Source organism: Lithobates pipiens, unplaced genomic scaffold (genome assembly GCF_037356315.1).
Source record: "Lithobates pipiens isolate NorthernLeopardFrog02 unplaced genomic scaffold, aLitPip1_a1.2 Scaffold_18, whole genome shotgun sequence".
Lineage (NCBI taxonomy): Eukaryota > Metazoa > Chordata > Amphibia > Anura > Ranidae > Lithobates > Lithobates pipiens.
The window spans coordinates 255,146,038-255,173,301 of record NW_027507758.1 but is presented as its reverse complement, the minus strand read 5'-3'; the positions used below and the strand labels follow the sequence as shown (position 1 = coordinate 255,173,301).

The 27,264-nt window shown below is 43.1% G+C and overlaps 1 long non-coding RNA gene across 1 annotated transcript; it reads right to left on the bottom strand.

Annotated features, from left to right (window-relative positions):
- Positions 1 to 8,126: 8,126 nt before the first annotated feature.
- On the bottom strand, positions 8,127 to 26,939 carry LOC143987796 (uncharacterized). Its single transcript, XR_013276706.1, has 3 exons — positions 26,539 to 26,939; positions 23,103 to 23,296; positions 8,127 to 11,118 (listed from the first exon to the last, which is right to left on the bottom strand). It is a non-coding gene; the product is annotated as an uncharacterized LOC143987796 (long non-coding RNA).
- Positions 26,940 to 27,264: the final 325 nt, after the last annotated feature.

Sequence of the window (27,264 nt, the reverse complement as noted above, 5' to 3'; positions counted from 1 at the left end):
ACAGTGATGATATCACTGCTACATGTACCAGGTAATATATGGGTTTGCAGAAGCATTTGGTGTGCACAAAGGGGCTTTAAATCCCTTTTAACTAATTAGGAATACATTTAAATGAAATACCAGTGTCCAGCTTATGTCCCCTATGCTAAAATATTTTATGCATGGAAAAACTGTTAAAAGTACAGTATAAACTATTTTTTGTGCTATAATGACAAGTGGATAATAGGAACCCTTGAACTAGAGCCCTAAAGAGGAACTTCACCCCCCTGTGGGCTTTTTTTCTTCTCTCCTCTTAATAGTTATGCAGGGTTCTCATCAGAAAACATACATCTGCCCAGTAAATCCAGCATTGTCCTGGTGAAATCTGCTGCCACATGCCAGATCCCATGCTGTTATCTGGCCTTTATACATGATCAGCTGGCTGTCTCTTCTGGGTTCTTGCAGCTGGCTCTCGACACTCATCCCCGCCCACTGGCCGATGTGAGTCCCTACTCCTGCAGCCCCCTGGGATATGTGACAGGGCTATCCCAGGAGGTTGGACTAGTAGGTACACCTAATTCTCACCTAGAGGAAAAAATCTGAAAAAATACATTAAATTATATGTTACTGAAGCAGAGCTGCATTAATTTGTTTGCTTTATATCTGTTAGCTTTAAGCTATTAAAAAAAAAAACTATTTACAGCTCATTATCCTGATTGCTTTTGGCTAGAATATTAAAAGTTCCCACTCTGGGTGAATTACTGATGGGGAATTAGGCATGCCAAACTTAAAGGGAGCTCAAAACATTAAACCTCTGTCATAGTTAATACTTCAAGTAGTATCTGGATAACATGGTATCTCTTGGGTACCACATATTGGACCCGACTATCTAAAGTGTCAAGTAGAGTGATGTGGAAATCCTATGTTCACTTCAAAAATCAAAAGACGGTTCATATTTTATTAATCACTGCAGCAAATGCAGGATCACTTCATTGAATTTTATCTCGCTTCATACTTGAAGAAGTAGAGCCAAAGTTCATTTGGCCCTAATTCTCCGGTAGGTCAAAGGAGTGCACTTCATTCTGCACTCCTGTGACCGTATTTAGCCAACAGCTAAAGCTGGCTGTCAGCTGACATCATCCAGCCAGTACAGACTCTGGAAGGATCCTGACTTGAATGTCGGGATCCATCCAGATGCCTAAGAGGCAGCTGCTTAAAGCCTGAGCCAGCTTCTTCCGCCCTCGGCACAGCCCAGTGCCCCAGTGAGTACTGGAGGGACAGAGCAGAGTGCCAGTGATTATCAGCCACTGGCCTTTTTGCTTACTGGAGACTGAGAAATGAACAATCAGTGGTCTTTTTTCGCTCAGTTCTCGGTGTAGAGGTAGCGGGAGACAGATGCAGTATCGGATCAATGCTGCATCCACCCAGGTAAGTATGAATGTTTTTTGTTTTTGTTTCAAAACCTGCACTTCTCTTTTAAGCAATGTAGACACATTGCTTTGCCTATTTTACAGACATCAGTTAGTAGAAAACTGTATTAGCTCAGTTTATAAAGTTTGGCTGATAACCCACAGATCCTTTTTTTGTGTAGGTATAAAAGATTAGGTTTAGAAAAAATAATAATAAAGAAGATGTTTTGGGTCCCTACTGCCCTGCACTAGTAAAAACCCATTACTTACCAGTACCCGAATGACACTGAATGAGATCATATTTGGGCTTTATCGAGCTGCAAAGCCCTGTAAGAAAATAAAAGTTAGAGCACAAGTACAATAGATTGCTTAACATGTGCAATAGACATTTCAACTTAACAAAGTATCCTGCATCTCGGACAATCACTTAGACTAACTAGTGCTCTGATCCTACCTAATCACTGGCCAGTAAACATGGTGACAAAGTCCTGCCAAAGATGGGACCCATATTTTGTAGTGTTGGAGAGCACAGACAAAGGCCGGTGGTTAAAGAGCTCATAAGGGTAGATGTTATTTTCAGTGTTCCAGTGATCTTCCAGTGGCTAGGGAAAGGCTCTCCTCCCTATACCTGTGCTCACTTCTCAAGCAAGGATTCTTGGACATTTTATTCCAGGTCTGGCTAGAATTGCTGAATTCTGCCTCTGGGTCTCTGATTCTGCAGTCCCCAAGTTACAAACATCTGACTTACGAACGCAGAGAAACAACAGGAAGTAAGAGGAAATCTACCCCTAGGAAGGGAAATTCACTCCTGTAAGGGATATCATGACAAAAAGGTGTCTTCACTGAAGCATTATCCTTTACACAACAACCCGAAATTTTCAAAATCCAATTGTCACAGGGACAGAAAGTTCTTCTGTTCTTCTGAACAGGACCACAGACAGCAAAACAAACATTATAGTACCCTTCCCTAAGCCACAATTACATTTTTTTTTTTCAGGATAGAGTTACACTTAAAAGATTTACCTGTTCCAACTTACATACAAACTCAACTTAAAAACAAACCTACAGAGCCTATCTTGTATGTAACCCGGGCACTGTTTGGTATCAGTCTCTCCTCCTTCAGCAGCAGCAGTAGGTACCCTGGGCTGTTCAGCACACAGCATTATAGACACAGCAAATCTCCCCAGCAAAAAGGAATGGGGGGGGGATGGAACACTCCCTAAGTGACCCCAGCCCCCCATGTAGGTCCCTGGGGCTTTTTCTGCCGACTACCTGCACGTACCTAGCTACCAAAATTTTATTCAGAAGACTTTCCTTGCTTTCCACAATTATGTGGAAACATGTACCTATCACCGCTGGTGCTGTCAGGAAGGAGACACGAAGGCTCGTCTGGGGTGTCCAGAGCTGGTGAGACCTTCACAGTCTATCACTTAAGGAGAGAGTACCTGATGTCATCTCGTAGTGTTATTATACCCAATGCGATCTTTGTGCTTTTAATATGTGAGTGGCTTTCATGACACAGGAAGGAGTTGACCAGCTGATCTCATTAGCGCACACCTTGCATCATCTACCCTCAGCTGGTCTACTTGTGCCTGTGTTATGACCTAAAGTCTGTATTTTTAAACATCCATGAAGGCAGTGAGGTAAGGGTGTGTAGAATACATGGAAAGCTGTTTTATTTTTGCAAAAAAAGTACGTTCATTTTAATAGGGGAGCTGTAATTTAAAAGAAAAAAAAAGGTGAACTTATCCTTTAAAGTGATTGTAAACAATCACTTTGTAAAACAAACCATTTAGTTTGAAATAGAAATGAAAGGCAAAACACTGGTGTATAGATATAAAAAAAAAGGTATTTATAATGTTTTTTATAAGTGATCACATTCCCTCTGTTCTCAGCTGCATTAGAGCTAGGGGAGGAGAAACAGCAACACACTGAGCTTCTGAATGATAGGCTGTGCTGTGGGAGGGGGTTGTCAGGACAAGTCTGATCATTGGAGGACATACTGAGTTCCCATAATACCTAGAGAACTGACCACAGCGTTCTCCTGCTTAGTGTGGTCAGGGGCAGGAAAACCAGGGAGTTTGCAAAAGAAGCAATACAAAGAGAGGATATCTTTTCATGGTACAGTAGGCACAAATCAGGAATACAAACTGTTGGGGTGACAAACACTTTAAATAGTTTAAAAACATTAAATTAAAAAAAAAAAAATTAATAAAAACATTTCCAAAAAGTAAAAAAAATATCATTAAAAATATATGGAGAAACAGCAATGGTAACAAACAACTGTTGGGCAATAGCATCAATGAAAATGTTGTTTCACAGAGACAGAATTTTTGCATCGGATTCACAATTGTATTTCAATGATAGTACAGTGATAATAATAACAATTTACTGTAAAGTCAGTGAGCAACTTGTCCAGCAGAATATATGATACCAGCTATATAAAAAACACTGCTTCAATGTTCTAACATTGCTAAAGATAAGGTGTCCTTGTGTGATAGATAGGAGTTACAGTTAAACAGGTATGTGAACCTTGATGAGGAATTCTGGTTCAATGGTTTAAGTTTAAAGAATGCTAGAACTTTATGATGACAGTAAATGACAGTAAATTAATTTAACTTACAGGATGTGTTTGCTCAATTTAATCAATTACTAAGTTATATGTCTGTATTTATTATCCAGATTCATGTGTCTCCAGACACAAGGGTTTGGATATTTTTGGGAAATACAAAACATGCAAAAATATTCTTTTATAAGCATGTTTCTCTTTTTTAATGATCTGAATATAATATTTTTTCGACATTAAAACAAAAAAAGAATTCAAATCAATACAGTAATCAATTCCTATATTTTAGTAGCAGTACTGCTTTAATGCCAAACACTAAACTTTGGGTTACAGATAAATAAAAAGAAAGGAAATAATTAGAAAATGTCAAAGAGGAAGCTAAAGTCAGCTGCAGCTGACCATGTCCCAGATACTTATTTTATAATGCCATCTGTTTTTTTTTCGTATTACAGTTATATTAAATCTGTTTTTACCACTCCCTCGTCAGATTTTAAGTTCCTTTACTAATAAAAGTAATAAACATAACGTGGCATCAAGTTGTGCATTATATACAGTACATCCTATAAGCCAAAATGGAACGGCACCTTAAAAATAAAACAATATTTTCTTCAATCCACTTTGCCCTACAAGTGCACTTGCATTGCACTTGTACGGCAAAGTGATTTTGCCCTTTTGAAATAAGCCCCAGTGTGTCAACATGTGCTAGCTCCCATCATGGGGGATAAATGGACATGTTTCGGGGGTGCAACCCCTTCCTGTCACCTACTTTAGTTTGGAGGAAGGGGTTGCACCCACAAAACGCATACATTGATATCCCATGATGGCAGATAGCACATGTTGACACACTGGGGGTTATTTACGAAAGGCAACTCCACTTTGCACTGCAAGTGCACTTGGAAGTGCAGTTGCTCTAAATCTAAGGGGTAGATCTTAAATGAGTGGAAGCTCTGCTGATTTTATCCTCCAATCATGTGCAAGCTAAAATGCTGTTTTTTATTTTCCTTGCATGTCCCCCTCAGATCTACAGCGACTTTACTTCCAAGTGCACTTTCAGATTTTCCTTTAGTAAATAACCCCCACTGTGTGCATCTTCAAAATTTGGCTGTGCAATTCATTTAAAACTGTAAAAACATGTACAAAATAACATCAACTTTAAAATGTTTTTTTCGTTGAGATTTTGCCTAAAATATCGATGATGTTGCTCAGTTTTTTTTTAACATCATGGATGTTTTGTTTCATCTTTTTCAAAACACGATTGCACATCATGATCTCACTGATGAGTATTTGTGCACTTGCACTGCTGAAGTGAGTTCTTCTTCCACAAAATCCACATTAACTGCAAATAAAAATAAAATAAAACACACCATGTATTATAAATATGCAGGCATCCATCTATTACCTGAAGCTGTGGTCTCAGACACTGAACTGTTGTCGACACCATTTCGACCACTTCACCCAGCGATCCCTGAACCTCTGCATCCACATCCTCATGTTGTGTGGTGAGTTGCCTTTCTTCATTCGGTGTGGGGTTACTGGTGTCCTCAGATGTCCCTATTCTTTTCTCCCCTATGTGAATACAAAAAAGGTATACTTAGCAGACAGATATGTTAGGAAAGAAATAGTAATATGAAACATTGCTTGGAAGCGTCGTCCAATTGTCTGTTTTGGCAGAGTTCCAAGCTGAAGACATGATTTTTTCACTTTTAAAAGCTGGAATACTTATCTGTTTTGTGCAAGTTTCACACATGGAGAGACCCCTAATAGCCACTGGAGCACCTGCATAGGACACCATAACAAGGATGTTATGGTGTCCCACACTCCTGCTCCTGCGTCCAGATGTGTCCTCTCCTTACACTGAATCAAGTTGTCATTTCATTATAGTTTCAAACACATCTAGACAACAATGTAATAAAAATAGGCATGAACAAATGTGGTTAACCTGCATCTGGCATAAAACATTGTATTAGTTGTCGAACGAACAATGTTTAACCACTTCGCATTAAGGCCAATTCTGACATTTCTCTCCTACATGTAAATTCATAATTTTTTTGCTAGAAAATTACATAGAACCCCCAAACAATATACATATATTTTTAGCAAAGACCCTAGAGAATACAATGGCGGTTGTTGCAACTTTTTATCTCACACGGTATTTGCGCATCAATTTTTCCAACACGTTTTTACAGAAAAAAAACAGTTTCATGCTTAAAAGAAACAAAAATTGCACGCGCTCGTGGAATGGCGGCAAACTATTTAAAAATCCCCATAGGCGATGCTTTAAATTTTTTTACTGGTTACATGTTTTGCGATACAGAGTAGGACTGGTGCTAGAGTTATTGCTCTCGCTCTAACGTTCGCGGCGATACCTCACATGTGTGGTTTGCACACCGTTTTCATATGTGGGCGGGACTTACGAATGCGTTCGCTTTTGCGTACGAGCTCACGGGGACAGGGGCGCTTTCATTTTTTTTTTTTTTATTGTTAATTTTACTTTTATTTTTTTAGTTTGACACTTAAAAAAAAATGTGATTACTTTTATTCCTATTACAAGGAATGTATACATCCCTTGTAATAGAAATATGGCACGATCGGACCTATGACCCCATATCTCACCTCTAGGCTGGGAAGCCTAAAATAAAAAAAATAAAAAAACGATCACGGCTTCCCAGCCAAATCGGCGCCGTTATTTTGAATGCAGAGGCTGGGCGTGACGTCATAACATCGCGCCCGGCCTCCGAACTATCATAGAGACCCCGGGGACCATCTGGTCCACCGGAAATCTCGATGGTATCATCCGGGGGCCAGCGGATCCTGTGATCGACTCACCGATGGAAGCAGTGAGTCGGTAGAAGCACCGGAGGGCAGTGGGAGAGGCACTGCCCCGAAAGAGAAGAAGCAGGGAATATACTAGAAAGAAGGACAGGGGCGGAGTTCCACGCATGCACAGTGTATATAAAGCATAACACGCAGGCAACGTATGTACGATCTGTGAGTGGAGGACAGAGGATTGCTAGCACCGATCGTTCAAACAAAGGTACAATAGGTATAGCGACCTATACTGCTTATAGATTGAGGCCTATATTGGAACAAGATTAGGAGAGTTTAGCTGGACATTAAGGTTTGTCTTGTTTTGTGTTTTGCAGATAAAATGGTTGACAAATTCACAGCCCTGATTTCCTGCCCAACTTTATTGACAAATACAGGGAGCTGCCATGTCTCTGTTAAGTCCAATGCGGGAACTAACAAGCTAAAGAGGAAGGCAGTGCTGGAGAAACTGTTGGAATTAGTTAAGCCTGTGTATCCCACGGCAGACATCAACTATTTGAAGGCCAAAATTGGTAGTCTGAGGAGCACATATTAGGGAGTGCAGGAAGGTCCAGGATTCCCGGAGATCTGGAGCAGTAGCAGATGAAGTATATGTCCCCAGGCTGTGGTACTACAATAGCCTGTGTTTTTTGTCTGACCAGACGGAACCCAGGCCATCACTACCAACACTTCCTTCCACATCAGCTGAGGCTCCTGAGGACCAACCTGGGCCTTCCACCCAGGAAGAAGAAGTGAAGGAGCCCGGACTTTGGCCCCACTTCAACCACCTCTTAATGTGTCTGTCCACCCAAAATGAACCCCTTCGTATCTAAGGGTAAAACAAATCCTAATGCCTAGGCACAATTTTTCAACTTTGACATGTGTTGGTAAAACTGTACATCATTACAACTACTTTGTGCATCCAGGTACCTTTTTCCACTTTTTTTAAGGAGAAATTGGCCTTTCTATTGATGGCAAATGGTAATGGATATCTCCTGTTATTTTTTTTATTAAGAAGAAAAACTGGGTCAAAATAGTAAAAAATAAATAAAAAAAATGTTAATTTTTTTTTTATAATTTTTTTTTTTTTTACACGTGCTTTTTTTTTTTACTCTGCAGGGAGAGAGAGAGATACAATTTATCTCTCCTCCATTCACAGAGAAAAAACACAGGGGTGGGCTTCATAGTGGCTAATCAAAGGTGATCCCAGTGATCAGGTGACCTGGAATCATGAGGGTCCCCGATCATTAGTACAGGGCCCAGGGCTCTCCATGAGACCCTGGTCTCTGTGCTTGGAGTGTGCCGTGCAGCGCGCTCCCACCACAAAGTGAAATACACAAATTGGAACTGCGGAGACTGACGCCAGATCCACTTAAAGAGATTTTTATTTGCAAAAAGTAGTTAACAACACAGTCTCTCAGCATAGGATTAGAGGGTTCAGGTGGAAAGTCCAGGTACTCTTATTGTCAAACTCAGTATTAAACAAAATATCTCACTTCAGTAAATCCAGAGAATAGCCATTCACAACTGGATCCTCACCCTAACTGGATAGTCCTTCTCTCACCAGGCCTAGCAGCCAACAGGGTGCTTGAGTCAGGAACAAGTCTCTGCCACTGACTTTGCTATAGAACACGTGAGGGAAACTTGAAAGCTTGTAGAACACTTGTGTGGTACCAGTATCTTGCAGCCAGTCCGACAATACCACACGAGATTGGATTCGCTTAGGTCTTTCAGCTTGTCCAGGCTCTTGTTGAGAAGCCAACCTTTGCATGGCCTTCTCCCGAAGAGTCCTCCCCTGGATACCTTCACAGTTGCTGGGCCTCTCCACTAACCGAGATGGCACCGGACCACCTCCGAATCCTTCCTTCAGTTTCCACGCCTCGGGGTAGCAAGCCCCGAGACATAAAGTCGGGTGGATCCTCACCCCAGGCCATGGAAGTCCTGGGGCTGGTCAGGAGGACCAGGACCATGCAGTCAGAACATACTTCTGGACCGGAACCCCAAAACACGTGACACACACACCTTAAGTACCCTCTCCCGGCAGGCACAGCAAGAGCGTCACTCCCACTGGGCTAGTTCCGAGAGAGAGTAACCTTAATGCACCCAACTAGACTGTGGTTCAATACCTGCCAAAAGTGACAGCACCACCCATTGCCGGGCAGAACTCCCTGCAGTCCAACCAAACTGATGCTGAAAATTTAGAACAATTAAACCCAAACCAAACTGTGGTTTAAAGGTGAAATTAAAATTGAAAAAAACATATAGCGCCTGCTCTTCAGGAGCCAGCACTACATATTTAACAGAAGAAAAGGTAGAAATTATCTCCCACTCTGCATGCTATCTGCATGAAGTTTGCATGTTTTCCCTGTGCATGTGTAGGTTTCCTCCCACACTCTAAAGCAGGGGTCTCAAACTGATGGCCCTACAGCTGTTGCAAAACTACAAGTCCCATCATGCCTCTGCCTGTGGAAGTCATGCTTGTAACTGTCAGTCATGCAATGCCTCATGGGACTTGTAGTTTTGCAACAGCTGGAGGGTCGCCAGTTTGAGACCCCTGCTCTAAAGGCATGCTGGTAGGGTAATTGCTTTTGTCTAGTTAGGCCCTGGCATGTCTGCATATGAGATAGGAATCTACATAAATAGCATTACATAAATACCTGTAATAAATAATACTCCCCTCTGGTCCTTTAATATAACAGACCCCTTCACTGACTGGTGGGAAGACTATGGGTAAACTAAAGACCAAATGTGTAAAAAACCTCAGCTGTCATATATGGGGATCTATTGACTGTTTGGACACAGCTTTCATTGAAGGTACAGTAGCATTAGTGTATGTATTTTTTCTTTTTAATCTCAATTTGAAATTTCCAGATTGACTTAACTTTGTTCATCTTTTCCTATATGTTAACATCCTAAAATTTTTCTGGGTAAGGCTCAATACCTATCAGCCCTGTTGCAAACTGATACTTTTCTATAAAAATCAATATATGTGTTTGTTGTGTATATCCCCGTGTTCATGTTGCTATATATTATCTATGTGCAATAAAATTGAATATTTTTTTACATTAAAATTGTTTGTGGCCCGGTTTAAAGTCCCAATCTAAGGAATTCATGTTTTAACTCTATGTATCATGGATGTGGTCCACAGTCAGTTTAAGCAATTAGTTGTGGTAGAGGGTCTCTTTAAAGGTATCTATAAAAATCAATACTTCTTACCGTTTTACTTGACAGAAAAATGGAAAAATGCAAGAATATTCATCTATTACGAGGGGGTGCTGATAAGTATTGAGCCTTACCCAGAAAAAATTGAGCTAGGAAGCTGTAACTGTCACACTAATCTACATATTCCCCCAGGAAGTCAATGCACTTGTGACACCTATCCAACCTCTCCTTAAGTCCTTGCAAATAAAATTCTTCCGACTGCTGGGGTAACCACTCATTTGCAGCATTAATTGCCTCTGGAACACTCCCAAATTGTTGTCCCTTTAGGTGTTTTTTGAGATTGGCGAGCAGATGATAGTTAGAAGGATCCAGGTCAGGTGAATAGAGTAGATGAGATATCACTTGAAAGCCTAAAGAGGTCAGTTTTTCAATTGTTTCACCTGCGTTATCATGCAACAGGATGATACCTTTGGAGAGCTTTCCTCAATGTTTTTCCTTGATATTTTGACTCAGCTTCATCAAAAATGCACAGTAATATGTTTCATTGATGGCTGAACCCTTTTGGAGGTAATCCACCAGCAGAACTCCCTTCTTATCCCAAAAAACTGTTGTCATTTGCTTCTGCAGTGACCTTTGCACACATACATTCTTTGGCCTGGGGGAACCACTGTGACTCCATTTCTTATACTTTTCCTTTGTCTCAGGATCATAACAGTAGATCCATGTCTCATCACCACTTTACCAGTTTGTCCAGGAAATCTGACTAATTTCTTGCAAAATGTCCCAAAACAGCCACCAATTTCAGTATACGTTTCCTCTTTTGTTCAGTGGTCAAAAGTTTTGGGATCCACTTTGCTGCAAGCTTTCTCACTTCCAAATCGTTGTGGATAATGGCACCAACTCTCTCACGTGATATTCCCAGATATATAGTAATACTTTTGGCTGATATTCTGCAGTCCTCCATGATAATGTCATGGGTGGCTTCCACTCAGTTTCTTACTTTCAACACCGAAATGGCTAGTTTTAAAATTGACAACCCAACATTTAACATATGAAGAGCTACTGTCACTCAAAGTTTGTGACATTTCATTGAGGATCTGCTTCGCAGCTTTCCCTTGGAGAAACAGGAACTTGATTTTGGTCCTATGCTCTTCCACATTTACATTTTATGGAGGTACTGCCATGTTCAATTTGGACCTGAAAAAAAAAAGATAAGTTAAAATCATAGGTAGTTTATTTTTGCATCATTAAATATAGATAAATTGGACAGTACACCTTGCAATTTACAGCTTCCTAGCTCATTTTTTTCTGGGTAAGGATCAATACTTATCAGCACCCTCGTATACGCAGCTGCCATCTTTGAATGCATTACATGCTGTAGACATGTTCAGTGTTATAAAACCTAGACTTGGAAACAGAATTGTTCACTTTATCTTTAAACATAGTGTCATGATCTATAGATTCATCATAGCATTCCCTTTTTATTTATCTAACTCTTTATATGCTTCACAAACGTTTGTGAAGATGTTCAGCAGCTAAAAATGACAGATGCATATGTACGTAATGGATCATAAAAGACAATGAGCCTGGAAATGATATATTTCACGGCTTTCTGGTGTTTAATGAATAATAGAAAACAAACTACTTAACAAAATGCACTCACATACAAAAATTTGCTTCCTGACTCTTGCCTCCTTTATTATGTTAGTCGTATACGTTATAGTACTACTTAAAAAAAAATGGAGAATCTAAATATCTAATGTTACATGCAATAATATACTGTAACTTTGCAGGCTTCCTTATGAAAATGTAGGAATGTGTTTTCCTAACCCTTCATTATCTGTATTTTGTATGGCCTCTCTTAAGTTTTTTCTTGCAAGGTCGCTCTTGAAAATTGGTGCTTGGGCGTGTCCAAGATGGCGACCGGGACAGACATCTAGGAGCAGAGCTCTGCACCAACAGAGGGGATTTTATCCTGATTTAATATCCTGACCTGCCTGGGACCTCTCTAATCTGCCTGGTAGGCTGGTGTAGATGGTCCAGACCCAAAAGAGTAAAGGGGGCACTCATAATTCACAATGTGGGGGACCCCCGGCCCGATCCTCCGGAGTGGCTGCACACTTCCAACTTGGCGACCCAGACCCCTGAGGCAGATCCAGCCCTCACCGAGAACGCTTACTTCTCGGCACTCATGCACGCTAACAATGGATGCCAGGCAGCACTCACCACCAAAATTGATTCCTTGGAGATAGAGATGGGCCTAATGAGAAAGGACTATGAAAAGATCCGCCGATGGGTGGATGAAGTCGAGCACCATGTAGGAGACACGGAGGACACTCTAAGAGATCACACTGCCACCCTTCACACAGTCTAAGTGCGCCTAAACCACTTGGAGGCGAAGTCGGAGGACGCCGAGGATCGTAACCTGCACAATAACTTACAGATTATCGGCCTCCCCGAGGGAACAGAGGGCCCTGACATTCCAGCATTCACAGAATATCTCCTCGGCACGCTATTCCCTCAGGCGCCATTTTCTCCACATTTCGTTGTGGAGAAGGCCCACAGAATGCCCCCCATTCATGGACCTCCTGGCGCCCCACCCGCACGTCTATCTTTACACTGATGAACTTTAGAGACCGAGATCTCATACTCCGAGAGGCCCGGAAGATGGACATCATTCGTTATGAGGCGTCCTGCCTCATGTTCTTCCAACAGCGGAAAATGTTCGATGTGGTCAAACAATCCCTCCGGTCCCGCAACATCAAATACAGTATGACATTCCCCGCAAGTCTGTGGGTGGTGGATGGAGAATCAGCCCGGTTTTTCACAACAGAAGCGGCACAGTGGGTGAACACCCTCCCACGCGAGTGAACTGAAGATCCTGCCGACATGGGTTTGACCTGGGCTGCGTGAGTTGATATCTATAACGCTTTATGTCTTTTACTATACCTGCACATGAAAAATAAGAGGCTCTTCACTGAGCATTAGACACCGTCTTTTCCTCCTCCCATTCCCTGTCCCCTTTTGAGTGACTGAACTGTTGTGGAGATGATGGCTAAGTCTACATATGCCTCATGTACCTTATGATCTAACATAGCCGAAGTGTTGGAATGAGAGACACGGATAACTATCACCGCTATACTCTGCACTAATAGCCGCTGCGCTGACAATCCTCCACATAGCTGCGAGGAAACTCTACTTATTCTTGCTCCAACCTGCACTTATTTTTACACTCGTGACCTGGGTCCTCGCCGGCGATGCCAGCACTCACAACTATGTGGACACATAGTCAGAACACATGGCTTATCCAAGGAAACTACCACGTTGACTGCCAGCCCTGCAGTTAACCACTACACAAGCTCTACACGAGCTACACAAGTTTTCTACCCCTGGCTGTAGCCAGTAGACTCCTGAAGCTATTTATCGGCTCTGTTGGCCGCATCTCTGCAAGGCCCTTACGCACTTAGTGCCCAGGTTTTCATCGCCTACTTGTTCTCTGTTCATGACCCCATGTGGTTGTTAACCATGCTTGTTGAGGGGATCCAAGTGCACACAAGTTGGTATGGATGCACAGGGTGGGGGGGCGGGGGAGTTGAGGACTGTTTTGTACATGTTTTCTTTGCTGATTTTCTTTTTCTCCTTTTTTAAGTTATGTTTTAGCTACTGAAGGAATGTTCTATATATATGTGCTAAGGTTGCAGTGGACACACGTGCAGTTGCCAGGTGATTGCTGGTGGCAGAGAGCCCCCTTGGCCCACATTGCCATAGAGAGCCACATTGCCAATATTAAGGACAGGTCTGGGAGGCTGCTGACAGACTCAGGCAAGATAAATACACAATTCGCAACCTACTATAGGAACCTATATTCCTCTAGGGCTGCATATACCATTATAGAACTCCACTCCTTCCTAGGCAGCCTTCAATTTCTCACCCTATCAGAAGAAGCCCGAATGCAACTAGATGTACCCATCACCCTAAGGGAGGTCCAGACAGCAATCTCCTCTATGCAGGCTGGAAAAACCCCGGGGGAAGATGGCCTCCCAGCCGAGTTCTTCAAGACACACTGTGGCTCACTGGCTGCCAGACTGAGGGGAACCCTCTCGGCCTCCCTTAGTGAAAACACCTTACAACCTTCTATGATGAGGGCTGGGATTGTGGTCATTCCCAAACCCGGGAAGGATCCTAAGCTATGCTCATCATACAGACCAATCTCACTCTTAAACGTGGATGCAAAAATCTTAACTAAGGTGCTGCCTAATCGCCTTAATGCGGTCATACTTTCTTTGATACACGGGGGCCAGACTGGTTTTATGCCAGGCAAGGGCACAGATATAAACCTGAGGAGACTGTTTACGATGATAGACCGGGTGACTGGGAAGGGGGGGGGGAAGTAATTGCATCGTTAGACGCTGAAAAAGCCTTTGACTCAGTGGAGTGAGACTACCTGTGGAATGTATTGCAGAGATTTGGCCTGGGCCTGACATTCATTTCATGGCTCAGGATGCTATACTCCAACCCGTCAGCAAGGGTCCGGACGAATGGTCTCCCTTCTGCACCGTTCCCGATCCACCAAGGCACCAGGCAGGGATGCCCCCTCTCCCCGGCTCTTTTCGCCCTGGCTACTGAGCCCCTAGCCATCCTGCTCCAATCCTCATTGACAGTAGCCGGCATATCAGTCCACCCCATTGTCGAAAAAGTTTCCATGTATGCGGACGACACCCACCTCTACCTTAAAGACCCTCATAACTCCCTATCGGCAGCCCTAGAACTGATAGATTCTTTTGGAAAGTACTCAGGAATTAGAATTTACTGGGATAAATCAGTCCTATTCCTGCTAAATCAAAGTGAACCCCCTCCGAGACTTCCCGTTCCCCTCCAATGGGTATACAGTTTTAAATATCTAGGCACCCAAATTCATAAACACCTACCAAAATTCTTAGAATCCAACGTTCAACGAGTCCTTCACAGGTTTGTCCAGAGAATCTTTATCTGGAAAAACCTACCACTTACGCCTGTAGGACATGTCAACTTAATTAAAATGTCCTTCCTCCCTAAGTTCTTATATGTGTTTAGGAACACCCCTATAACTATACCTAATTTTTTTTCAAGAAAATAGAACAAACAATAAGCTCATTTATATGGCAGGGAGTGGTGCAGAGAGTAGCCAAGTCCACACTCCAGTTAGCACTTTCAGAAGGTGGGCTCGCTCTCCCCAATTTTCGGAAATACTATTGGGCAGCGGTCCTAGTGTCCGTACGGTGGTGGTTTACGCAAGACCGATCCAATCCTTCGGTCAACCTAGAGGCAACTATAGTGGGCTCCTACTCAGAAATGAGTAATCTGGTATACAGAGGGTCTAAATCCAACACACAAATCACCACCCCCATGAGAACCACGGTAAAGGTGTGGAAACAAGTTTCTAAGCACTTAGGCCGCGTACACACGCGCGGACTGTTCGCCCAACTATGGCCACACACGACGGACGAACAGTTTGCTGAAACCGTGCGCGATGACGTGAACGGCACATACGACGGGACGAAAAATACGACGTCCTATACACTGCATTATAGCTTTCGGCGTGAAAATCCTTTCTGAGCATGCGCGCAACTTTGTTTGACGAACAAGCCTACACACGAGTGGACTGTTCGCTGAAACAAGGTTTCAGCGGACAGTTTTACGGAATTTCCGAAAAACCTTGTCCGTCAAACTGTCCGCTGAAACTGTCCGCTGAAAGCCCACACACGAGCGGACTGTCCGCCCAAACACTGTTCAGCGGACAAAGTTGGGCGAACAGTCCGCCCGTGTGTACGCGGCCTTAGAGAAACCACAGACATTCTCTCCTCATATACCCCTCTGGGGCAACCCATCCATCCCCCATTTACACACTGTGCCTGACCCGAAGGTGTGGGCCAGGTACAGAATAAGAACACTAAGAGACGTCATGCCCAAGGGACGCCTACTCTCATTTGCAATTAAGACATGCCCTCGGAGCACAGTTTCCATGCCCCATTAAGGCAGAACCCCACCCGGTCGAAAGACTGCTCACATCACGCATAATGGATAGAACACTATCCTCCATCTACCTTCGACTCACGTGTGCAGGTGGCACTGGGGCTAGTAGGGAGTTTTTGGCCTGGCACTGTGACCTTCCAACATTGGCAGATGAGGATTGGTCTGAGGGCTTACAAGAGTTTATCCCTCTCATAATTTCTGCTAAGGATAAATTGATTCAATTAAAATTTCTGCATAGGGTGCATTATACGCCCCAAAGATTGGCACTGATGTTTCATACCTTGGACGATAAATGCCCTTAATGCAGCGGGGAAGTAGGTAATTACATACATATGGTATGGCACTGCCCAAGAGTGCAAGAATTTTGGTGAGCAGTGGCTGCTGACATGTCCCTGATCAGTGGGATACCTATCAGGCTTGACCCCCTGATCCAATTGCTGGGTATTTCAGATAACTTGCCCATGTCTACACATAAGAAATTGTTTATTTTCTACACTGTATATTATGCCATGAAAACAATTTCTTAGTCACCAAGGGTGTCCACTTGGAGGGAACTTGTGAATAATGCCCTCCCCCTTTATAAGCTGACTTATATGGGTCATAACTGCCCCAAGAAATTTCCTAAATTATGGGCGTCATGGGCAGAGGCCAGACACCTTACAGTATGATTCCAAGGGGGGGCTTCACCCCTCCAATACTCTCAATAGCCCTTCTTAAGAGTACCCTGATCCCCTCTTGCCCTAGGGAATACCGAAAATTATTACCACCCAGCCTCCCCCTTTTTCTCTTTCTTCCCCACCTCCCGCCCTTTCTTCCTTCCCCCGCCCCTCCCTCACTGAGGTTACCAAAGGCTCTCAACACTTAAAGTGGTTGTAAAGGGGTTAAAAAAATAAAATAAAATAACAAACATGTTATACTTATCTCCACTGTGCAGCTCGTTTTGCACAGAGTGGCCCTGAACCCGGTCTTCTGGGGTCCCTCGGCGGCTGTCTCGGCTTCCCCCCGCAAGTACTTCTCAGGTTCATGCAAGCTCCCTCGCATGGTGAGAAATACTTGCGGGCGCGCTCCCGTGATACAGCCGGCGGCTATAGCCGCTCACTGGATCACTTGGCCCCACCCCCCGGCGCGCCGTGTCATTGGATGTGATTGACAGCAGCGGGAGCCAATGACTGCGCTGATTTCAATCCATCCACTCTAGCCAATCAGCGGCCAGGCTGAGCGGTGAAGAGGATGCGGAGGCAAGCGTGGGACTTTCGAGGGGTCAGGTAAGTAAAACAGGGGAGCTGGGGGGGCCGGCACTGTCAGATGTTTTTTCACCTTAATGCATAGAATGCATTAAGGTGAAAAAACTTTTACCTTTACAACCCCTTTAAGCTGCCGGAAGTGGGTAACTATGTAAGTTTGTATGCATTTGAAAAGACAAACCGCACAATGGACTAACTTTGCTCACCATCCTAGTTTCAAGACCTGGTGATCTGTATCTTGAACCAATACGCATGTGAATATACTTGTACTCTTTATACTCATGTTACATTCTGAGACCTATCACATGATCCTCATATGAGGATGTATTATTTTCTTGCTGTAACACCTGCAATGTCTAACATGTAACTGTTTGAATATCTCAATAAACATTCCTTCTGTTAAAATAAATGAGTCATCAGCTGTTGTGGTTTCCCCGCTGACAGCTGTATAAACAAAAAGTGTCGGTTAAGAAAAGAAAATGGTGTGGGGTCCTCCTCAGTCCATACCAGGTCCTTATCCTAGGCCCCCAGATCCCGCCTCCCCATTTGAATGAGTATCAAAATCACATTTCCAAAGAAAACTCGCTGTTACAATTGCCGGCACCCGGCTATTGCAAAAATAAAGAAAAAAAATAGTGTGCCCCCCCTGTAAATCCATACCAGATCCTTACCTGGGCACGCAACCAGGCAGGCCAGGAAAGGAGTGGGAAGAGCGAACGGCCCCCCTCTTGAAGCATACAAGGCCAGATGTCATCAACATGGCCGGTGGTTGTGGGGGTCTGTGGGCAGGGGGCTTATTGGAATCTGGAAGCCCTCTTTAACAAGATTCTGGCCCCCTGTACCCTGCGGTGATGTCACAAGGAGGCGGGGCCACCCAGTGACATTGCCAGCTGGCCTGTCCTTACCTATATAAGAACTGTCAAAGTGCAGAGGAGGCATTCGGCGGCTAGCCATCTCAGAAGGCAAAGTGTTTTTTTTTTTACGGGACAGGTGATTGACAATGGATTTACATCGAGCAACACTATTTTTTTATTTTTAATAAATGATTTGTAAAAAAACTTGTCTCCTGTTTTTATTTTTTTGTACACTTTTTTGGTGAATGGGTAGGAGTATTATGTAGCCAGTACTCATTCACATAAAGGGTGGGGCCGAGATCTTGGTGCCTCCTTGTTAAAGGGGGCTTCCAGATTCCAATAAGCTCCCTGCCCGCAGACCCCCACATACACCAGCTACGGTTGTGGGTATGAGGCCCTTGTCCCAATTAACATGGCGACAAGGTGCTTTGGGGCAGGGGGAAAGCCTTCGCCCCAATGGGCACTGAGTGGCAGCACTGGTTAGCACAGATTAGCAGCATTGGTGAGTACAGATTGGCAGCACTGTTGGTGGTGCACTGATCTTCAGGACACTGATGACCCTGATTGTCAGTGCAGATGTCCCCTGTGTGGATTTACCAGTCATCAGCCCTTGTCTTCTCACACGCTGAAAGCAATTGGACACGGCTGATCACGTGGTAAAGAGCCTCCGCAATTGGCTCTTAACCCCGACCTGTGATCAGCTGAAGGACAATCATCTGAAGGACACAGCAATCACAGATCACTGCTGATGCACTCCTCAGGGGACACACAGGCAGCCCAAGCACAGGATGACGTCATATGACAGCCTCCCAGCAAAGTGCGGCCGCACTGTAGCCATCATTTGGCTATAGCGTGGTCGCAAAGGGGTTAAAGATAGGGCAGCCCTATGCTAGTTCCCAAGCTGACTTGGTTTATCTCCACCTTTATCAACATCCTAAATATAACTAATAAGAAAATGCTCTGGTTGATTAAAAACTTTAAACTTTTGATAGCAAGTCATCTGTGGAAAAATGCCTGCCTTCAAAAATGTCTGCAATATTTTTAAAACTGAACTTTTCTGAGCACCGAAAACCAAAAATACTTTTTAATTAATTAATACATTTTTAATATTCAAAGCGAAACCCATGTCTCTTTGCTTTGTTTTTTGGAGAAATCACTTTGGAAAACAACCCATTATCATTTCTAGTCTTAAGTAAGGGCAGATGATTCACGTAGCACTTACTTCCTAGAATCCATCTGCCCTTAGCTAGAGCATGCATGCAGGAGAGTGTGCTTAGCTGAGAAAACCCCTCCTCCTCTCGTCCCCTCCTGAAGACCCCTGGGTCACCTAAAAAGTAACCCAGTTGTTGACTCTCCTGGAGACTTCTGGGATGTATGACAGTAGGTATGTATGTCCTAGGCAAGATACCAGGACATAACTAAAAAAAAAAAAGAATTTAAAACAAGTAAATATGATATATTTTCCTATCTATTTACTAATGCTAACAGCATGTGGATTAAAAACTACCAATGTTAATTGGGAGAGTGAAGTTCCACTTTAATACTGATAAGCTACATGCTTGTTAGACCATTTCTATAAACCAAGGTGTTGTTGTGTGCGTACTTAGGTGCAAATAAAAAAAATAAAAAAAGTCCCAATATAGCTTTCACTTTATGTAAGAAAAATACTACCTGGGAATCCTAGGGGAACAATTCCAGAGCTTTTACTTCTGTAGATTGCTCTTCACATTGGCTGGTATGCTCCTATTACAGCCATTCCCATGTATCAATAATAGTCTTCTATGGATTTGTAAAATCAAAATAACTTGGTAATGAGGAAAGAACATCCATATAATGCTGGAAGATAAACTGAAGTTGTATAAAATCTCAACTGTACATCAGTTTATTTTCCGTTTGCGTGTTTTTTTTACATTTAAAATTGACTTAAAACCCAATCTTCCTATAACCTTGACTATTTTATGAAGAATGTTTACAATTTTAGCCTTAATAAAAGGAAAGTTGGTTTAATGAATTAAGTTATTTGGCCTGATGGAGTGTATTATGTGTTTTTCCTAGTGCTGGCTAATCTTAAATACTAATGAAACATTTGACCATGAGCCAAAACATATGACACTAACAAACGGTCTGCCTGGGAGTGCATAGCCGGGCCTGGCTCTCAAATATCTGGGTTAGAAAGCACTCTGGAGAAAACACAGATGTCTGTCTACAGACGCTCAGTGACCCAGGATGGCACACTGTGACGTTACATAGCAGAATATCAGGAAATATCTACTGCTTGCTTACATCTAAGTATTCAGTGTGGAGCAGCACGTAGAGATGCTACACTTTCCAGATGATGGGAACGCGAGAAAGAACAAACTGCATGACGTTTGTTCTTTTTACAATTGTCATTATTCTAGGCCTAACAATATTTAATTTATTAGTAAAGAAAGGCAAATAGTCTGTTTTATTATTAGTTAAAAAAACAAAAAATGTACCCGATCGTGATAAATGTAATAATTATTATACAGGATTTATAAGGGCAGACAGTACAGTTACAATACAATTCAATACAGGAGGAATTAGAGTAGAGTAGAGACTTACAATCTAGGAGGGGGGTGTTCAATTGGAACAAAAGTTAATAACTGTGAGGAACGAACTGATGGAGAAAATGAAAATACAGTTGTTAGGTGTGGGTAGAATAGGCTTCTCTGGAGAGTTTTCAGGGATCGCCTAAAAGCAGGAGATAATCAGACAGATCAGGGTAAGGAGTTCCATAGGATTGGAAAGGCTCTGGAAAAGTCCTGGAGGCAAGCAAGGGAGGAGGTGACAAGGGAACTAGAGAGCAGGAGGTCTTCTTGAGAGGTACGAAGAGAATGATTAGGTTGGCATTTTGAGATTAGGCCAGTGATGTAGCTAGGGGCTAAATTGTGGATGGCTTGTACATTGTTGTTAGTATTTTGAATTTAATTTGTTGGGTGAACCGAAGCCAGTGGAGGGATTGGCAGGACTAGCAGATGCAGACGATTGGTAAAGTGGATGAATCTGGCAGCAGCATTCATGATGGATTGAAGGGGGGATAGCCTATGTAGAAGCATGCCACTGAGAAGGGAGTTGCAGAAGTCGAGGTGAGGGAGGACCAGGGAGTGAATTAAGAGCTTTGTTGTGTCATTGGTTAAAAGGGGGTATTTTGTAGATGTTGTGGAGGTTGAGGCGGGATATTTTATATTTTTTTATACATACAATTAAGAAAATCCTCTTCTGGCCATTGCCATGATGATTGTGGGCATGTGAATCCCAATCACAACCTCTTCCTGGATTTGCAATGGAGAGGTGCATGCTGGTTACCCGTATCTCGATCTCCCGCATGCACAATGCTCTGCCGGCTGTAGCGCCAATTGTTTAGAAAGTTGCCATAACAACGGGCGGCGACAGAGGAAGGTCCCGCCCCATTGTCATGGCAACATAGATGTGATCCGCCTTAAATTTCTTAATTTCCTGTCAGGAAATAACATGATTTTTACCCACAGTACTGCTCACTGACTCCTGGGAAATGATGACTCACATTTCCCAGAAGCACAGGCGAGGGAGGAAGTGATTTGGAGCTCCATGGACCCGGGGGTGGCAGATTAGGAGCCACTACATAGCAACAGGGCATTTCTGGTGAGTTAAAAAAAGAATTCCCACCAAATGTTTAATAATACTATGAAATATGTAAAAATGTTTTTTTAAGGTGGAACTCTGCTTTAAAGACTTTCTCCAACCGTCCCTCATTTTCCTCTAGAGGCCAACCAAAGATGATGATGTTGTCTAGGTTCACAAGCACTTCAATGAGGTTCATGCCACCAACAGTATTCAAGCTCTGCAAGGTTGGCAGGACTCTTGACAGTCTTTGTATTCCACTGGGCAGATTAAAGCATTTTTTTCTCTATCTTCATGATGCATCAGATAGTACCCACTTCTCAGGTTCAGTAAGTTGAACCACTTTGCGTTAGATAGACAATGTAAAGCATTTTCGCTGCGAGGGTGGTGTATTGATCTTTTGTTCAGTGCGATAGTCAATGCACATTCTCAAAGATCCATTCTTCTTTCTCACCACCATTTGGGAGAGACAAAAGGCCAATATTTGGACAGTAATTGGATGTGGGGCTTAAAGGAAAGTTCAGAGTCCAGGACCACACCTAGGACCTTGGCATGCAGGGATGGGCTGATAGTTGTGCCATGGATTTTGACAGAAAGATCAGGGAAGGGGCACGTGGTGGAGAAAAAAATATAAATTTGGTTTTGGATAGATTGTTTGAGGAAGCGGTGTGACATCCAGACTGATATATCTGTTAGTAAATTAGTGATACCTGAGGTGACTGAGGGAGTTAGCTGAGGGGTAGAGAAGTAGATGTTGTCAGCATAGAGATGGTATTGGAAGCCATGGGAGGCTATCAGCTGACTCAGAGGGGAAGTGTAGACTGAAAATAGGAGAGGTCCAAGAACAGAACCTTGAGGGACCCCAACAGAGAAAGGAAGAGGGGAGGCGGAAGTAGAATTGTAAGTAATGCTAGAGGTGTGGTTGGATAAGTAGGAAAAGAACCAGCGAAGAGTACAGTCTGGGAGACCAAAGGCATGGAGTTTTTTTTTGAGGAGGGGTGGTTAACCGTAATAAAGGAAGCAGAAAGGTCCAGGAGTAGGAGTACAGAATAGTGTCCATTTTTTTTGGACATTAGTAGATCGTTTGTTAGTTTTAGGAGAGCAGTTTCATTGGGGTGTTGAGGATGAAATCCAGACTGCTGGGGATCAAGAAGGCTATTATCAATCTGTTGTAGACTGGACGTTCAAGGAGTTTGGATTAAAAGGGGAGCAGCAAGGAGATGAGGCATAGGTTGTTAAGATTGATTGGGTCCAGTGAGGGCTTTTTAAGTATGAGTATAAACAATTGGTCATTAAAAAAAAATAAAAATAAGGCACCCCTAACTTAAAGCGGATCCTCAGTGCACCTAAGCACCACAAACCAAAAACACTATTTAATTCATTTTTAATATTCAAAACAAACTATCCCATCTATCCATGTCTCCAATGCTTTATTTTATTGAGAACTAACTTTGAAAAACACCCCCCCTAGCATTTCTGTCTGTGGCCATCTTGAGTAAGGGAAACTGATTCATGTAGCATTTACTTCCTGTAATTCATCTGCCTTTAGATCAAGCATTCATGCAGGAGAGTGTGCTTAGCTGAGAAAACCACTCCTCCTCTCCTCCCCTCTTGAAGACTCTTGGGATGTATGACATAAATTGCCTAGGAAAAAAAAAACAGGAAGTAACTGAAGACATATGAACAACATTTTTTTTTAAATAAGTACACATGATATACGTTCCTTACTATTAACTAATGCTAGCAGCATACGGATTAAAATGAGAATAAGGATAAGATAAGGATTAAAATGACCAATGTTGATTGGGAGAGTGACGTTCTATTTTAAGTCTAGTGAAGTTCCACTTTAGGTCCAGTAATTCAATGTGAGACAAGCTGGCACTCCAGTGAAGATCCTAAAATATGATTTTTTGGAATAGACAGCTATAAACCAGCTTAAATACCTGTCAATAAATTAGCCTACCCTGTCCACCATGGACTGGGCACTCTCTAAATGTACACCTAACACTGGTGCCCAATACCTGGATTCCTATTGAGGCCCAGACAAAATGGTGGTACTTGCAAGTAAGATGGATTATGTGACAAGCTCAGTGCCTTCTGCTCTTGCAGTGTGCTGGGCCTGAGCAACCAATTGATGGACTCAAGTAGGGGCATGCTAAGGAGTGTACAATTATTGGCTATTGCCTGCTACCTTTCAGAGCAGACAAGCAATGGTACTAAGAGTACAATTTGGCTCTGGAGGATAACTAGTTCATAGTGGGGGTGTGCTTTGTAATTTAAAGGGGTTGTAAAGTGATTTTTTTAAAAATAACAAACATGTTATACTTACCTCCACTGTGCAGCTCGTTTTGCACAGAGTGGCCCCGAACCTGCTCTTCTGGGGTCCCTCAGCGGCTGTCTCGGCTTCCTCCCACAGGTGCTGCTCATGTTCATGCGAGCTCCCTCGCATGGTGAGAAGCATCTGCGGGCGCGCTCCCGTGATACAGCCGGCGGCTATAGCCGCTCACTGTATCACACGGCCCCGCCCCGCGACGCTCCGCTTCAGTGGATGTGATTGACAGCAGCGCGAGCCAATGGCTGCGCTGCTTTCCATCCATCCACTCCAGCCAATCAGCGGCCATGCTGAATGGTGGAAAGGACGTTGGGGGACGAGCGCAGGATTTTCGAGGGGTGAGGTAAGTAAAACGGGGGGCTGGTGGCGCAGGCACTGTCAGATGTTTTTTCACCATAGAATGCATTAAGGTGAAAAAACATTTACCTTTACAACCCCTTTAATGATAAGTATCCCAGACCAATGCTACCATTTCCTGTAGTGATTTTGCATTCAGTGGGTGGAACCATGGTGCACTACGAGGGATCAGGGATTCCACATACCCTGAAGTCTCTCAAATTGTAACAATTTATCAGCTGGCATAGTTCTTCAAAAGGGGGAAGATTGGAGACATGGGTAGTGGGACATGTAGTAATAATTCCCTTCTTAAGGCTGGGTTCACACTGCTGCGGGGGGAGATCCGGATGTGATTCGCACCACAAATCACATCCGATCTCCGTAGCGATGCGAGTTCAGCCATACAGATAGTATGGCTGAATTCGCATCGCTCCCACAGCAAACTCGCACGGGACCCTTTTTTTGGTCCACAACAGAATCGGATCGCATGGGGGTTCACACCATGCGATCCGATTCCTGTGCGAGTCGGCAGATCGCACTGCGATATGCGGACGGATCTGGGGGTGTCATTAACATATCATTGACACTCCCAGCCGTCCGCATAGGGCAGTGTGAACTGCCGGCGGGAGTAATGCGATGCGGGAAAACGCCGCGGATTCGCGGCGTTCCCGCATCGCAGCGGTGTGAACCCGGCCTTAAAGAAGTTTTCTTTTCTTTTTTATGTAGTAACAGAGTCACTTTAATGACATTCCTGGTTATTTTTCACTGCAACGAGCAAGGCCAGTCAACACTTTTAGTACACTTGACTAAATATTTGAAAGAACAAAAAAAAAACCTTGTAAAATCAATTTCCAGTAAAGCATTGTAATCATTTGCATTTTGCAATCTCCCAGTGTTTTAAAATACATTTTAAACTTTGAGTAAGATATTTGCCCAATGCCATATAACATATTTGTGGTATGATCTTCTGCCAAGAAAAACTTTGTTCATCATGTGTACATGATTGTTTTCTTTGTTTCTTTACTTTTCTGCTCCTTTTGCAAGAACTCTTAGTCAGTATGGCTTTTGCAGTTTTGGGTTTCATAATAGTTGTCCTGTATTAAGTTTCATAAGTGTTTAAGTTTTGATTTGAAACTTAAAACATAAAGACCCACAAAGCTAGTGTAGCTGTAACCCTGCAGGAGCTGCTGGATACAGTGGTGATGCTAGACGTTCATTCACCTGGGTCAAAAACTCAGTTCAGCACCTTCCCCCCATCCCTACCTTAGCAAAAACTTCTCTATCTAGGGGACAATATAGCTGATTATCGTGTCAGCCCCCAGTATGGGCGGGTGAATGGGACATTTGACCTTAACACTGCATGTGGTGGTCCACATGTAGCCTGAAGGTCTACACAATCAGCATGTAGGTGAGGGTTGAATGAGCAGATTTTAAGACTCACTTCCATAGTGGATTGAGCGAGGGGCACTGCCAGGAAAGAAGTAAGTCAAACAGCGGGTCTTTAATAAGACCTTCTTCTGTGCACTCTTCTTCCTTCCTGTTGAGGCCTAACCTAATACACTTTGAAATTGCCTCATTCTACAGTTATGGCTGGCATATTAAATGGGTACCCTGCTGGGTTGTTTTTTTCTTTGTTTTTTTTTTGCAGTGGCACAAATTCTAATCTGCCATGAAAGTGAGGATTGAGTGAAGCCATTTTAAACCTCACCTCTGGTCAGTGCCATCTTACTAGTATCATGGGCCCCTACCAGATACTAAAATACATAGCAAATGTGTGGCGCTAAGACCAAATAATGAATAACTAAATTAAATAACTGTAAAAAAAAAAAAAAAAAAATAAAAAAAAAATATATATATATATATATTGCACAAATCTACTAAAAAATATATTAAATAAATGAATATATTAAATTAATATAGACATAAAAGATTAAAACTATTTTACAACCGCTTATAAGCAATCAAAATTCAATAATCAAAGCAGTGCTCCAGTCAACATATACTATTGACATTAATGTGCATAATTAAAATATACACAAAAGACTCAAAATAGTGCTAATAATCACAGTTATAAATACAGTGATAGATGTGCAGGAAATAAAACAAGTCCATGAAACAGCTGAGTGGGAGAGTTTTTAGATAGATCAATCGGTATGTGCACTTAACACCGTTATCCTCCACACCTGCTCCACGCGTTCCCCTAGGTGTTTAAACTCACCGAATGGAAGAACTCAATGAGCCTTACTCCACCAAACAACTCCCAGCCTCCACCTCTGGTTCAATCTCCAGACATCCGAAATAGCAGCTCTGCCGTTATGGAACCGCGCTGGCAGTCTCAGTCCGTCATTGGTGTCCACTTCACACTGCAGTGAGCCGGGGGGCGGGGGGTGGGGTTGGGAGAGCACATCGCATGGCAGGCACATGGCAGGGGGCAGACAGCAGGGGCCTGGGCAGCAGGGGAAATCGCATATGGACAGAGCGGGTGATCAATGCAGCGGGTGGGGGAAATTAATGGAACCAATCTTCTGTGTAGCTCTCCCTGCAGAGAGGAGATGCCAGCTATCAGCTGCGGCAGGGAGAGCCAAGCTTCTCAATGCGGTGTCCTCCCTATCCCATCCCCTAATTTTTGCCCTGGCTGGATATTATGGGTTATCTTTTTTGCCATGACTCTTTAAACTGCTCAGTCCTGACACACCTGTGTAATTTAAATGTTAGTATGCTATCACTCTATAATAATGCACAGACAATAGGCCACAAGCAACTGGATGTTATTCTGAAAGGATGTGTTATGGCAATGCAGTTAAACACTGCAGGAATCAATAAACAGGCAGTCTAACAGGTTTAAAGATGCTGTACTAGATAACATGACCACTGACCCATAAGAGGGCAATTAACTGAACCGGAGTGGTGCTAAACCAATTTATTTTTTATGCAAAGTGGCGAC